Source organism: Plectrocnemia conspersa, unplaced genomic scaffold (assembly GCF_051122295.1).
Source record: "Plectrocnemia conspersa isolate PC_06_02 unplaced genomic scaffold, ASM5112229v1 ptg000003l, whole genome shotgun sequence".
In the NCBI taxonomy this organism is placed as follows: domain Eukaryota; kingdom Metazoa; phylum Arthropoda; class Insecta; order Trichoptera; family Polycentropodidae; genus Plectrocnemia; species Plectrocnemia conspersa.
Genome location: NW_028277167.1, coordinates 2,483,113 through 2,500,300, shown reverse-complemented (window position 1 = coordinate 2,500,300; position 17,188 = coordinate 2,483,113).

Here is a 17,188-nt window from a genome sequence, read left to right as displayed (position 1 = left end):
CAATTGTTCATCTTAGATTGACAAAATTTATATCTATAATTATACTGTACGTTAGCAATAAAATATGTAACGTATATATGACTGCAATATTAAGAGAGAAAAATTAAATTGTCCAACGTCAAAAGAAATGCGCAAAAAAAAATAAAAAAATATAATGGATATTTTCAAAATCATCAGTAAGTCTAAAATTTAAGTCCAACCTCAAATTGATAATTCAAGAAAAACATCTGTTAAAAATTGTAAACAGTTTATAATAATTATATCAAAGATATTTTAAAATTTATAGCTTTAGACTTTCCTGGGTTACATTAAGTTAAGTACACATACAATTTTTTTGTTGTTGTATTGGGCTTATAGATCGGAATAATTATATATTGACACAAAGCTACAATTCATAATAAATACTTAAAATATTTGATTTTCATATTTTGCTTTAATAGTTTTTAATTATAAAAATAAAAATATGGTCTCCCAAAGTGTCTGCTGGTCACTGCCTTCTCCTCAACGGAGTCCGGGCTTAAGTATCCAGGCTTGCAAAGCTTGCTGACCAATCACAATTATACCGCGATCACCCAGTCAGTCGCTTCAGTCGCTTCTTAGAACGGCGAAACATGTATACGCCTTTAGAAAGCGACATTCGCTTGATGGGCATTTTTCAAGGTCGTATAGCATTGCAACGAAAATTTTAAGGATTCGGTGATTTATTCGTGATGTTTTCGCAGCAAAGAAATATTTTCTCAATGGCGCAGAATATTTATAGTAATACCAAAATTTATGTGATCGTAACGAGAGCTGTGCGGTCCAATTTTTTACGCTTTTGTATTGTTTTTTGTCACAGTAAATTAACGCAAGTTTTGTGAAAAATACCAGTGGCGTACGGTGGGTGTTAATATTGGGTGTGCTATAAAAAAAAAAGCCGAGGTTTTGGCATGCCTAAACTGCCTTACAGCTTTTTTCCATATATAAATAAATAAATAAACATCAAACCTAATCTAAAATATTATTATATAAAAATATCAAATTTCCAATAAACATAAAATTATAATTATTTATATATAAAATCTAATCTTCTTTCTTTGATCATAAATTTTTCTATCACGCTGTCATAAAAAGTGCTCTTCTTTTTAATATCCATAAGGATCCCTTTTTCTATTGAAATCAAGCTAAGGCCACATAGCCTTTCTTGGCCTTGGGTACTTCGATAACAATTATTAATTCGTTTCAGAGCAGAAAATGAACGTTCTGCTGAAGCAGTACTTCTTGGAAGAGTTAATATTAGTTTGCCTAATTTATCTATTTCCTGAAAACCTGACTCAAGATTATTTGTTTTCATAAATTGTACAAGCTCATGAACAGATTTCTCTGCAAATTCAGGTAAATGATAAAGAGCAGCAAGCTCATTTTTTAAACTTATATAATCAAATAATGTTCCATAGAATTGTTGCAGTTTGGTAAGTAATTCATTTGGAAATTTTCCTTTATATTGCTCATATTTTTCTTTCTCCAGAAGGTGAAAATATTCCAATTTGGACATTGAAGAAAAACGGTATTCAATTTGCTTACATATATTATCAACTATTGTATTGAATAGTTGGCTAAACGCGTGCTTTTCTTCAACAAGCAAATCTTTACTCAGTCTTGGATAATTTTCTTCCGTTACATAAGAATCCCATAATGTTTCATAATTATTTTCCTGTTCATGTCTGAGTTGTTGCAAAATTTCGGTAACTTTCTTACAGCAATATAATATGTCAAAAGATTTGGATTGTAAAATGTTGTATAACACATCAGTTTTTCCAAAAAGGTTTGAAAATACGTGGAGAAGTTTTCTTGTTTCAAAATCTTCCAAAAAGCTAAGAAAACCTCGAGCTTTTATTACAGTGTCGGGGTCCCATAGTTCACAATTTTTCACGACGTCTCGAAAAAAGTCCGTAAATTAATTTCTGTATTTTTGTACTGTGTTACTTAACCGTGATGTGTAATTCCATCTTGTAGGTGTAACAGAAAGAAGTCTTCTAGCTACAAACTCTTGTAAAGCATTTATTCGTTTGGAAGATTTCGAAAAGAATGCAGACATTACATTTAAAGTTTGAAAGAATGATTTGCACACTTTTATATTGGAAAGACCTTGTTGTAATGTTAAATTCAACACATGAGCATAGCTGTGTGTAAAAATGGCCAATGGATAAACTTCGAGTACTTTGACTTGCAAACCATAAATAAATTGGGAAGAGGTGGACGTGGTTTGCCAATTTTGATTATCTTCAATTTAATTTCATAACTTCTTTTTGAAAATGGATTATTCAAAATATCTTCAACAGTATTCTTCATAATTATTGGGGTAAATAAAAAAATATAATCTAGAATAGAAAATTAAATATTGATCATATGTAAATAAGATAATAAACTTTTTTACGCCAAAATATAAAAATGAGTGACCTGTTATTGTGATATAATGTAATAAAAAAGCAGCGACGGACGCAAGAGTTTTTGAAGTACGCGCACCAAATTCGAGACCAATTTTACTACTGAGCGCTGCCAGCCGACAGATCGACTTCAGCCGTTAAATCTCGGAACAATTTACTTTAGTCAGCCGCCGCACTCAATGTCGGCACGCCATATGTGTAATACATAGCGTGTCGCTCGCGCAGAAACTTTCAGAGCGAATGACAAATACCAATGCATACTATACACTGCATATTAAAATTTTATAATTTTGCATACTACTGTATGCAAAATGATGTCGCTTTATGCCCTAAATTTTCTAAATTTCTAAATTTATATTTTAGATGGTTTTGCACACCTAGCACACCTAGCACACCCTGAATATACGCCCCTGAAAAAAACCCTTTCAAACGAGCCATCTGTGTGTGGTCGCCACAATTTGTTGGCAAACGAGAAAATGACAAAACTAAAGAAAAGACGGTTGACAAAAGTCCAATTTCATAGAGAATCTACATCACTAGAAAAAAAACTGCATCAAATCGAATGCATTTAAATAATTTCAAATTATCTAGATACAGAAAAAGCATAAATTTTTATGTTATTAATAAATAACCCGAAGAACAGAAAGCTTTGGTTAAATCCTTGAGGAACTCCTGAAATGGTTATATATTTAATTATAAATTATTATGTGTATGATCATTTATAAGCAATAAATAAATACGGTGGCTCGAGCTCACGGCCTCTGGATTACCAATCTAGACCTTACTAGCTACGCAATTTTGTCCATATATATACGTGTAAATTACTCGAGTCAATAAGATAAACATATTTTATAAATTAAAGTGATTAATTAATTATTGGCTTTTCGATTTAAGTGTAAAAATATATTTAAATAAATTTATAATAAAAAACATATTTTACGGCAATCTAATATGCTTTGTTCAAAAGTTTATAGACTTTTTAATAAATAAGCATTGATATCAGAAAGAATATTAATGATTTCCTAAATTTTCTACGTTTATAATACGCTCAACGTTGCCTTTCAGCACGCGTCTATTTTAATAAGCCTCCCGATGAAATCGATTATTCTAATAAATAAGCTTCTACATGGGGAGGTAGCGGGGGTTTCGTTACATTTTAATTTTAATTTTTCTGCGCCGATAATCCAGGTTGAAGCCGTAACGGCAATAACACGACAAAGGCTCGATTTATTCCCGGCGAATTCAATAGCGTTATGAGGATTAAGAGGCTCTATTTTATTATCGGGGCAAGATCCTGCGCCCTTTTCCGAGAAGACCACCGACCCGAGGCCGGTATTTATTTCCGTGCAGTCATCAATCAAGCTGTGCGTCTTTCTGTCTTTCGATTTTAACGCGTAGCATTTTAATGAAATATCTTTCGCATCGAGCGAGCGGAAATTAATGAAATTCTGCGGTTTGCAACTGAGAGTAGAGAAGACAATTTCGGTTCGACGTGCATGTACTATTTTCAGTTAGGAGTAACATCTGAAATTGAAATACCTGCCTCTATTTGGACATACAAGGAATTTACGTAAAATCGATAATCAGCAGCAAATTTTGATGTTGTTATCTATAATCGTCAAAGGTAACATGACACGTGTAACTACGAATGTCAAATAATTAATTGAACTCGATGATGTGCAGACATAAGTCAAATTAAATTGTCAATCACATAAGTGGCATTCCGATAAAATTAAAGATAAATAAAAAATGACGTACTTATGAATATTTTATTATTGTATGATTACATAAGAGTCGTTTGGCCAAATAGACAAAAACACGAATTATAAAAATATATAGGTTATAGGTCTTTTTCGCCTTCTTGTTGCTTTCTATAAGAATATTCATAATCTTTATCTGCTGTTAAATTATTCAAGAAATTATTAATTGCATCTTCTTTCAGTTTCTGAATTTTTTGTCTAAACAGTTTTTTTAAACACATTTTTCATTTAACACATTTCTTAAATTTATTGTGTAATTATTGCTTACTGGCTTATGGGTGAGCCAAGCTGCGTTTTATATCCTTAACCCTTCAAACGTCAGCGACTTTTTAGTGGTCACCAGTTATTCGTATTAAATTTTGCCTTCTGAGAAGTGTAATGTTTTAAAAACATTTTGCAACAAAAGATATGTAATAGATGGACATTATTACTTCGTTAAAATATATAGTTTTTTACTATTATATTTTACTTTTTATTCGTGGGGAGTTAAATGCAAGGTTGTATCGTTTAGCACTAAGTATGAACACGTGAACTAGAAAAATACATTATTTATTTTTACGAGATATTTATCTCTAGCATTAGAAGCAAATATATGTCGACGTCATCTGCATACAGAAGCATAATATTATATATTTTATTAATACTAGCTGTCGGTCTCTCATTAACGCGAGGTACCGCAGCTACTGAATGTACGGATACCAGACCATCAATTTTTTGAGTTTTAAATATATTTTTTTAAATCCAGTTTAAGTTTGATTATGATAAATTATATATTTAAATCATTGTATAGCTATTCAATATTTTGTAGAGTATAAATTTGATGAAAAGTTACATGGTTAGTTCTAAAACATTAATAATAATCGCTCAACAATTACTTAATAACAAATTTCAATTTTTCGCACGTGCTTGTTTGATAAATATGCGGTTGATATAAGCATTCTAAGCACATTTTGGACCGTTCCCGCGTTACTGTGTAAATTTATGTACTATAAAAACGACTACTTTAATTTTTTTAAACAATTCGATAATGTAATTCTCTTTTTGGATAAAGAACTAGACTTTCCAATATAGGTAAAATGAAACATTTTATGTTATTTAATAATGAGGTTAATTATACATCACATTTTATGTTATTTAAAAATGAGGTAAATTATATGTCATTGATTGTGTTGTAGCGTATTTTCGGTGTTAGAATATCCGCTTTCTTAAAATAATGTTTTTTAAAATATATTTACATCAGAAATATATTTTAAAAAACTTGTTATATTGCTATGTTCTATAAATGTATATGTATATTTTTATGTACATATGGGTTTAGGTTTTATGTGTTATATGAAATAATAATTTATGTTATTCTAGTTTCTATTCCTTATAAATTAATAATTAAAAGATATTAAATAAAATAGACAATAAAATTATGCTTGGAGTTGATATATTTGTAAAATAAAGACAATATTGATAAGGAATTTTCAAATTAATTCTAGCGATGTAAGTAATGGATCATTCATTTTTAAAAGACGAACTCACATATATCAGTTTTAGAAATGCGGTAAGAGTAATAACTTTTGGAGTTAGTACAGAAGGCAAAACAATTAGCAGATACGACAATGAGTAACCCATCACAAATCAGAGCACTAATTTTAATAAATTATTCTGCAGAAAAAGGAATACTTTCAAATCACAACAGTCTGCACAGAAATATTTAAAGAAAAATATTTAAATAATAAGAGCTAACAATTTATTCTGATTCTCAGGAAACAATAAGTATTCCTGTAAAATATTTGAATTAAAAAATCAGTCCATCGTTTTCTCTTAGCATAAGTAAAATATATATTTTATTTACCCGCCTTATTAGACAATTCTCTACATTTAACACTCGGGAGCCAAGTACCTAGTGGAAATAAGTTGTCTGGCTCGTTCAGGAATATCCGTGATGTCAATGGTATATAATCTTCTTAATCGTCTAGCTCTAACGGCACAACAGCATCTCGAGACGTTATTTCGTGTCAAGAAACGTATGCTCTAAAAAAATATTAAATTAAGGAAATAATAATAATTCATGTAAGTCTTGAATTATACCTCAATTATACGGTACAGTGAAGAAGTCGGAAATATGTCTCTGCTGACTTGAGAAATTCCAGATATAAAAGTGGCACATAAAAGTTTATCGTAGTAGTTGTTGGAGTTGTACAGATTCAAAAGAGACTGTCTTATACTGCAGGGAAATGCTTGGCCGTATAATCTTAAAGCAGCTTCAATCTGGTACACTGAACCTCTTTCGTAGCAGCTGCTATTAACTCGCTATATTTGACAATATTTTAAGGCCTGCTTCATGTTATAGTTATTGATAAGAAAATTTACATACTGGTACTACAAATGTTTCTTTACATCCTAATTCACGAAGGGAAGCCGAGCCAACCAAAGAGTTAAACATCCGCCCAGCTTCTCCAATTCTAATAGCTGCATCGGCGGCTGGTTGGCCATTTCTATTTTCTAACCAATCAATTGAAGCATTGATACTCTGTAAAATAGAGTTATATTATAAAATAACATATATTATTATACGTGTAGCGTAACGAGAAGCCGAAAATATATTATATTTAAAATACCTGAGCTAACAAACACATCGGTAAGAAACTCTCAGAATTGACTACATAAGGAATTTGCCACATAACACCATTGTACAATAAGCTCAGTAAATTTGGTGAGTCAGTATCTGTTTGACTTAATATATTAGTAACCAATTCTTGTCCAAGTGGGGTTTGAGTCGGGAAGATGGGTGAAGCATAAAACTCTCTTATGGTAGCTCTAAATAAAATTAAATTTAAATATACAACAGTAATTAAAAATATATTTTTTTTTAATACCTTTGTGTAGCTATTAAATTTGCAGAAATGTTCAAGTTTAATGAAAAGATTGTTTTTGGACATTTGTAATTGTGATTACATTTAAGACCGTGAATATTCTGCAACACGATTTTCAAGAGTTATTTTTAAACATATTGTGTTTTATATTTATTAAGGACTCACTTGAAATAAAAGGACGAGAGGTAGCAATGTGACAAAAATACTGCATTGTTTAAAAGACATTTTGTAACAAAGGCCACGCAGTTGCTAAACAGTATTACCCTTTGTCGTTTTAATATATAGCTTTCTGTTATTAAATTTTATTTTTAATTCGTGGGTAAATAATTACATGTAATTGTGGGTAATTATTTATCGTATCGACGGCGATTTTTGTATAAATAGTCACATTTTATGAATACTTGAGCTATAAAAATACATTAATACTTTTTTATGAGATATTTATCTATAACCTTGAAAGCAAATACTTTATGTGAACGTCTAAAATGTAAAAACATTAGCTGTCGGTTTTTCACTATCGTGAGGTACCGCAGCAAAGAAGTGTACGGATATCGGACCCTTAACTTTTTGGGTTTTGATTCGTTATAATTCTTTGAAGCCATTTTAAATTTTAATTTGCTAAAACTATATATTTAAATCATTGTTCTATTGCAGAGTATAAATTCAATAGATATCTTATATCTTAGAGCAGTTAACGTCTGAGTCAAAGACCGTTTAGAAGTAGTTTTCCGTAATTGTTGTGTAATATAATATGTGCGTTTATTCTGATTTATTTCGTTTTTATCCATGGGTGTAAATATAATCAGCTAATGTATTATGATTTTGTAATGCTGTAATGGTTGGTCACAAATTGAAGCCTCAAACATTTTGCAAAACAGAATTAGAGCAAAGGAAAATTATGGTGTCTTATCTAAAATTATTGCTTATGCACAAGTTGATTTTTAGCGGTTGCGATACCGGAGTTTAAACTTTGGAAAAGTTAATTTTAACTGAAAACGCAGATCGCTTTCCGGCACGTGCCCATTAACTGGGTTTATTGGCCGGTTAACGCGGAACGTGTCGCGGTTTAATTTAATTTTTGTAATCGGATTGTGGAGCTACGGCGCAAGCCAAAGCTGGCCGGTGCTAAATTATTTATTTGGTTCGATTCGAATTTTCAGCACCTTTAATCCTATGTCTACGGGACATACGATACGCCCCAAACACTTGAAAGCAATCGGAATTTATTTAAAAATTTGGGAAATTAAGTAAAAATTTAAAATGTGATTTTTGTGATAAATACATTCCATTAAAAGATTTTTTCAGTGGCAGTAATACTTCCTAATATAACTTGTTGAAGGTAATTTTTTATTTATACCACTGGTCTATAGTGCTTATTATTTAAGCAATTGTTGAATCTCGCTGATCACCTAGATGGGCTTCAACTAGGGTTCTCAATCGGAAATTCGAATATTTTAATTGTTCATCCGATTTTAAATTATATGAATATCTAATATATAATTGTTGAAATAAAATATATACCTAATGCTTCTAAGAGTTTAAAGTATACACTGATTAAATTATATAAACAATTATAAAATATTCGTTTTGAAATTTAAAAATTTTGAGTTCTGCCGACGGGCTCCAAGGCGTGTTTTTTGATTTGCAATACAGCAAAATTAAAATTTATTCTGAAAAATAATTAAGAGTAGTAAGAGCCTAATAGAATATTTAATAACACTATGAAATATTATTAGTATACAATTGTATACATAATTAAAATAATACAGCCAAATATCATGTCAAAAAAAACATTTTAATCGTTTCATTCCTAGTGTGTCAAAATATTATATCATATATACGTTAAATATCAACTTATATTCATTGCGATCCATTTTCTAAAATAATGACCAAATTAAGGCTATTTATTAATAAAAAATTGAGTATGTTCTTTATAAAAGAAAAAACACCTTCTGATAATATAAAAAGTAAAGTAAATGGTAATGGATATCATGTATTGGCAATAGATATATATTTAGATTACAGCATAGATCAAAACTTAGATACTTGAAACGTCCAGTGAGATACCTGAATTGCTATATTTAACTTTATTTTTCTTATTATATTTAATAAAAATTTTATCGTATCTACGTTAAGGATTTTTTCATATTTAGTTATTTTTATTATAGAATATCCAAAACCACAATGTTCGGTGATATTAGTCAACTTATGTATGTTCCTTATAAAACATAATACTAGCAGATAATATAAGAAATAAAGCATGTAATATATATTAAGTGGATATTAAAAATATAATTAACCATTGACAAATAAAGAGACCGAAAAGTATTTATACACTCATTAGCTGCGGTACCTCACGATAGTGAGGAACCGACAGCTAGTTTTATAAATAATAATTGATCAAATATTCGTAAAATATACTATCTCGAATGCAATTTTAGAAAAGCTTTGAATAAAACAATTTGTATGGTTGAGCTAGACAGGTAATCATTTTTTCTCGCAACATATCCAAGGGAAAAGTGTCGCTCCAAAATAAAATTTATGGTCTTTTATGCGCCTTTTTTTGGTTTCGAAATGCGAGACAATAAGATGCTACTTCTCAAAAATAAAAATAATACTTATACGCCTTTGGAAAACATACGTGAATAAAATATGTGTCACCGGAGTCTAATATGACTGAAATTCGCAGAATTGGAAATATCCGCCTTTATTTTCCTTTAACACTTATTAAAAAAACGGGCATGCGTCACAATTTTTGTAAAATTCGTGTAACATTTTTGTATTTGTTGTTTTTAGGCGGAAATATTATTTTTAACCAGTTAAATAATTCGATCGCGGTTCATTTATTTCTAGTTATTAATTAATATCGGTAAAGGCCGAGAAATTTTTTTTTTTTTTTTTTTTTTATTTTAATTTTTATTTTAAATTTAAAATCAGTTTTGAATATTCGAATACTTATCCATATTTATTGAATATTCGAATAGTTAAAAACTGTCAAAAAAAGCTGTCGAATCATTGGTGTATAGACTTCAACATTTCCAAATTTATAAAAAAAAATATATTTAAAATTATATAGGTATGTAATACTCTTAATTATAAACAGCTTTCTCTGGCAGTTTTCGTGTATCGCATTATGTTTCACGCGTAACCAGACTCGGATAGTGAAAGTCGATAGTCCTCCCCTCATGACACTAAGAATCCTTCGGGGCAAATCCAAACAAGCGGTGGCATTATTTCATTTTGCATGGGTACAGGATATAGATACATACTACTCGCGGGATGTACATTTACACAATTTCTACAATATCCGTCCAACAATCGAGCTTTACTGTGCTACCGATATGAAACCTTATACTTGGGTTTACACAAACAGCCTCATATGGCGCGATCATTACCGGGGGGAATATGCGATGTTATATTCATGTTCTGCAATCAGATAAAATAACCCCTGCAGCTAAGGGGCTGTGATTTGAATTTTTTTTAATCGTTATGCTAATAATCTTGCTGTGATTTTGATTATATATGTATTGTAATAGCATCGTATTTGATTAAACTTATTTTGAAAAAAATATAAGCAAACCTGATTTATTTTTATTGGTAGAAAGTTGTTGATTAATTATAACAGCATTTTGAAATTACTTATAAGGTCTATTATATAAGACTTATAAGGTCTATTTTTTAATAAATTTAAATGTATGACTTTATTTATTATGTAAAACATAGATTCTTAAACTTAATTAACTCATCACTTCGCCCATTTTTCAATGGCAAAATTTTTTATCGCCCACATTTGGAAAACACCATTTCTATTTAATTTAATAATAAAATCTAGACGTGGCAATGCCCATAAATTATACAAATTTCACAAAAATATTTATACTTGTGTGATTCGTGCAATTATAAAATGTCTAAAAGCGAAAAAAAAATTGAAAATAAAATAAAACAAAATACGCACACTTTTACAGAAATTTTGCACCAAAATTATTGATTAATATAAAGGTAAGAAAATATTTTTTTGCAATTTAAATAATTATATTTTTACTTATTAAACAGTGCTACTTATAAAATATAAAATTCTATTCATAATGTATTCTAAATTAAAAAAATCAAAATAAGTAAGTATCATAATAGTTCAACCCTAAATCAAAAGTACATGAAAAAAATGTCCTAAAACGCAAAATATTTTATGCGAGAGACATTTATTCTTTTATGAATATAAAATATTTGCAATATTATTTTTTGAACAAAAACTTCTCCGTCGCCCTTCATGGCTCATCCATCGCCCACTAAATTCCTCTAGAGCCAGCATTATTCACCGCGATTTGTCAATCGCCCACTTTAAGAACCAATTACATAAAAGTTGCACTCAAATACAAGGAGTCATATAGATTGGTCAACGGTTTCGTGAACTTCTCTCATAAGCTCAAACCAATGCAGTGTCCTTAGTTAGCCGAATTAAAATGAGCATGTAGTAACAAGTACTATGGTTTAAATCTAAAGTTTATATAGTGGCGTATACTATCTGTCCAAATAATAAAGTTGTGGTGGTCGAGACCGGATCAGCTGATTGAGGTCGGTCGACGAGAATATTATTATTTTCATAGTATCGATCCAATAAAATATGTATAGCTCGCCGTCCGCAAATGAGTGAATTTTCACGCTAAATTTAAATTCTTATATAATAAAAATTAAATTTCAGATCCTAAGTAGTTTTAAAATTCCAAATTTTATAGCGTTTTCCCTGTACGTTAAAAAAAAATATATTTTATTTATTTTAATCCAATAATTTTTAACTTAGTGGAAATATTTTTAGAAGTGAAAGCAAGGAATAGTGAGGCATAGTATACGACAATATATAGTTCTGACGACTGGTTATTGACTTTTATTTATTTTAATCGCACCATATTTATATTTAATATTTAATACGTTACACGAGTATTATTGATAATTACTTATTAATGAGCAACGCGTGTAAAATATTAATTACATACAATGTAATTAATTTGTAACATGTGTCTATAAAAGTTTATTCGTTATTGCTATGCGAATTCATTTTTAATAAAAATTATATGCAGTTAAATTTTTGGTTCCAATAATAATATTAATATTTTTTTTGCGAAATAGTTTAAAATACTTATTTAATGATATTTATAAACACTGAATGTAAATCAGTAATTACCAAAAATATTTATGGATATACCGTATATTTAATGCCAGTATTACCTAAAGGCAAATAATTGGATTTTGTCTTATCTTATCTACAGTATTTTATTTTTTAAATTTTGCTGCAGTGTCAATATACATTTCTAGTGTTTTTTGATTTGAAAAATAGCTTAAGAGTTATTATATTAAATTAAATAAAATAACATAATAATTTAAAGTGTTCTAGTTTTCATATTTCAAGCCTAAACCTATCTTTGGACAAGATACAAGTTAAAGAAACTGAAATTTGTTAAAGACTAATAAATAAAATAAATATAAATTATATATTTACATGCAATAGGGAGAGGATATGCAGTTACTATTTAATAGATTTTAAGTGTCACAGAATATAAGATACTTATAAAAATAACTATATCAAATGCTTACCTAAAAGTATGACTTTTAGAATTTATTCAAAATATTTTATTAATATATATGAATTGTTCAACATTAAAAATAATAGCAAATAAAACCAATTAATAAGAAATATATTATTGTGTGCAAAAACAACTCTGTATAAAAAAATGTCTTATTAAATATAAATTGTTTTATTGGCAACGAAATAAACACAATCGAAATTCGAAAGCTTCATTTATTTCTGAAAAGATTTTTTAATTATTGTAAACTAAAATTAATTAGATTTTTCATTGATTACAGCACAATAATACAAACCTTAACGTTGCATAATCAGCTTCGTAATTTGTTCCTTCAATGCTCAAATTACGTTCCGCAATCAGATAAAACAACCCTCCGAAAAAAGAGGCTGTGTTTTGCTGTAAGTATTTTTTTCTACTCCCCATCTAATCTATTAAGTAAACGCGCCACTTAAGGCGCTGAATAAAATATCATCTAAATAAGCACTCTAATAATAAACAGGGACGAAATCGATACGGTCCTAAATTGCAAAGTGCCGCCACTGAAAAAAAAACGAAAAACCTCATTATATATTTACTCGTCGCCGAAATAGCCTTTATGTAGATTAATTGCTAGGGAGGTTCGCGCTGAGCTTGGTTTTAATTCGCTAGCAATTATCGTTCGTGGACAATTTAACATTTTACTCCTTGTTTTTTTGCGATGTTTTTCTTTTATTATGAACTCAAAGAAAATGCGTAATAATCGCTCATTCTGTTCAATTAGTGGATTGGAATTTTTTTGCTTCCTTTGAGCAATTGGTGGATTTAAAAAAATATATATAGGGTTGGTATTTGTTCGATGTCGATTAATAAGCCATATATATAAAAACTTTATTTATCCCCGTCGCTGTATTCAATCAAAGGTCGCAAATTTATTTTATATCTTTATCTTATGTGCGAATCGAGAGATTAGAAGCGGTTTGTGCGAAGCAGCTGCCGGTAAAAATAATATTACGTACAATTAAAATTTTATATATATTCACTTACAGACAAAAATATACATACTAATGACCAAGCTGCGTTCTTAATTAACGATAGAATATACATTGTTTTAGACCAGGGGTCGAAAAACTGCAACCCGAAAACAGGGAATAAAATTCACTTTTATAACTCTTTAAAATTTCTCTAGACTTTACATTTTTAAACTCTTTAAATTATGCAGCATAATGGAAATACAAACTGTCGAGTTAAGGAGTTTCAAGATACGACCGCATGTGGTGCTCTTATTGCTTTGAATTTCGTTTCTTAGTTATATTTCTATAGGGTCTTTAGTGTCTCGTGTAACGCTTTTTACAATATTTTTTATTAATTAATTACTTGTAAATATTGGTCTTGTCATTGTCAAAGCCAGAAACAAAAGATTATAAGACTCGAATGTCATAATTTTGAAGCAGTTTGGAGTATAAATTATTTTTTTATCCAATAATTTTTTTCGCAAAAATAAAATAAGAAAAATGCGGCTGTAACTACGGTTAGTTACAGCCTCATTTTAAAATAAATAACATCGTGTATGATTGTAAAAGTTTTAAGCACATTGTAAGTAACATCAGTAGACAATTTAATAAAAATGCAAATAATCTCTAAAGATTTTCTTTGGCTTCATCCGTGATTCTTAAACTTTTTGACTCTTTTTTGTGATTCTTAAGCCTTACTAAATCCAGGTAATCTCAAGGCGTCCATGTCATATTATAAAAATGCACTTTGTGAAATAGAAAATATTTTGTATAATTAAAGAGTTAATTAGTAAATAATTTAATGGGTTATACCATATAGTAACTTCCCTGTGGTAGATGGAAAATGATATATTTAAATAAATAACCACAACTAATAACCAATTATTTCAAAAATATGTTGATAATTTTGATTCAAGTGATTTATATTGTATAAAAAAATACAAAAATCGAAAATAAATCGAAAGCGAACATTTACCACTATAAATTTCTCTAGGGACTTACAAGTGTCACAACAGTAATCGCCTAGGTGCAAATCGTTAAACATCTCGGGCAGTTCGTCTCTTAAGATGCGTTAAAGTAACTTTTGTTTGTATCTAAACGATAAGTAAATTCGAGATAAGTAATTTGAATTTCTAGATTTAAAACAAAATTAAAAAATTGTAATAGTTTTTTAAATTGAATAGTATTTCAAAAATTAGAAGCACATATGTTATGCTTGCTAGTAAGGGCTTTTTATTTTGAAATATAGAATCGGAAAAATTGTTTTGAACTACTAAACTGATGAAAATAAAATCTTCGCGGGTACAGCTTACGCGTATGACGGTGTATATAACGCAGCACAAAACCGGACTAAATGCACTTGATTTTGATACGCCTCGACGCTCAAAAATTTTGTATTTTAAATATCTTTCGGAAATCGAAATCGAATCTTAAAGCAATAATGCGAGAAAATACAATATTTGACAAAATATCCTTTTTATCCATAACTAGCTTTGAATATCGCCCCAGTATTTCTAAGCATTATAATTGAGATGATAAAAATAGACATAAAATTTTGTGGTTTTTAAGAAAAATATTAAAAATAATCACTAAAATCGAATAATAAAATGTTTTGAAGTCAAATTATTACACTTACATAACAGCTGAACAAGCACTACAAAATTTTAAAACATTGCTCAATGAAAAGATCAAATCTCTTAAAAAGACTTACCAAACTCCAATTGACCATTATAAATTAATTTTAGTGAAAGACAAAAAAGCTGCACTATCAATCCAGTAAGTGTATAAAATAAATCAAATTAAAAATTAAAATGAAAATGATATTAAAAAATTGTAGAATTTACAATTTTAAAAGAGGACCATATATAAACATGTTTTAGAAACAATATTTGTATTAGCTTACAAATAATAATAATAAACTATTATGCTAATCTCTCTTAGTAAATCGATATATTATTCTATATTTTCGGGTCTCTGAGTATCTGGACAGTAAATGGATCTTTTGGTGCAGAGGTATTATATTAAGTTAACAATATTTACTTGGCGCACCATACCAATTTATTGTCATAATATTTAGGATTATAATAAGATTCGTATTTTCGTATTATTTGCATCAAATATTGGCATAATCCATCCTCTTTTAAGTGGTTAAATATCATTCCTACTACTATTACTGTCACAGTAATAACACTGTTAATATCAAATTCCTTAAAGATCCATTATTATATCGTCATTCGTAATTATATGGATAATTTGTAAAAATAAATCAATATATGCATTTATAAATAATTAAAGCACAGATTACTAATTCTGTTTTACATAACTTAGTAATTTACCAATATTATTATTTAAGTTGAGTAGTTGAAAAATGTCGATAGTTGTCAATCACTGATTTGAATAGTGCGAGCGAGATAGCGAGCTCTGCTTGCATCTCGCTCTTTTTTCTAATCGTTCTTATTTGATAATAGACACACAATATTAAGTAACAATTATGCACAATTAGAGCATATAGTCCCGTTTCAACCCAATATCATAAAAATATAGATACCCATTGAAGGAAAAAATCAGTTTAACAGGAATAATTGACGACGTAAAACTGTCAAGTAAGCGTTATGTGGTCTTAACACGGCTCGCTCCGGCCATGTTCCGATTAAAATTTTTACAATAAACTTACACTCTTATTGAGTTATTTGCATAAGTTAAAAATTGAATATTACTAAAATGTGTTTACCACAAGTTTTTCGACCATTAATAAATTGAAATTGGCAAAATTAGCTCGAGCACAGAGCCAAGAAATGCATTTGAAGTTTTGAGTGCAACGCTTGGAATACGATGTTGACCAATTGTCGAGTTACTAGCGCAAAGGGTTAGATATAATATTAGAAAGACATGACCTTGTCAACCGCATGATGCCTAGAATTGTAAATATCGGCGTCAATCGGCGTCCCTTCCCCCCGCGAGGCCGGCAGGGGAAGGGAAGGACGCGTCGCATCGCGTCGGTGCACGCCGTGCCGCGCATAGTAACAAACACTAATTTGAATTATACACTGCTTAATTCTAACACATACACTAAATTACACTTTATAATGCACTGCTAATTAAAAACATCGAGAACACTTATTCGAGAAAAATGTAACAAAAGAATTTATTCGGCCGTTTACGACCGAGGTCGCGTAGCTACTGGTATTTTTTTTAAATATTTCTAGATGCATCCAGACAATTCAAGGTTATGCTTCATTAAAAATAACAAATGTCATTAACCTCAAATTGCATTTGTCTAGTTTTAAAATATTTATCTCTAATTCGAATTATTTTAATGCAAGTTGTTTGTTTATTTTTAGAAAATTTATCTCTCGTTCGATTTATTTTAATGCGAGAGTGACACGAAGGTCACCTTGTGTTGTTGTTGTTGTTGTTGTTGTTGACCTTCAAAAGTATAATGTCGATGATTTCAAGTTTTATATTATTTAAATCTAATTTATATGTGCCAAATTTACGACATTTTTAAAAGACGTTCTTCCGTTGAAAATAGTGAAAAAATAATATTTTTATTACATATTGTGTTTGTAT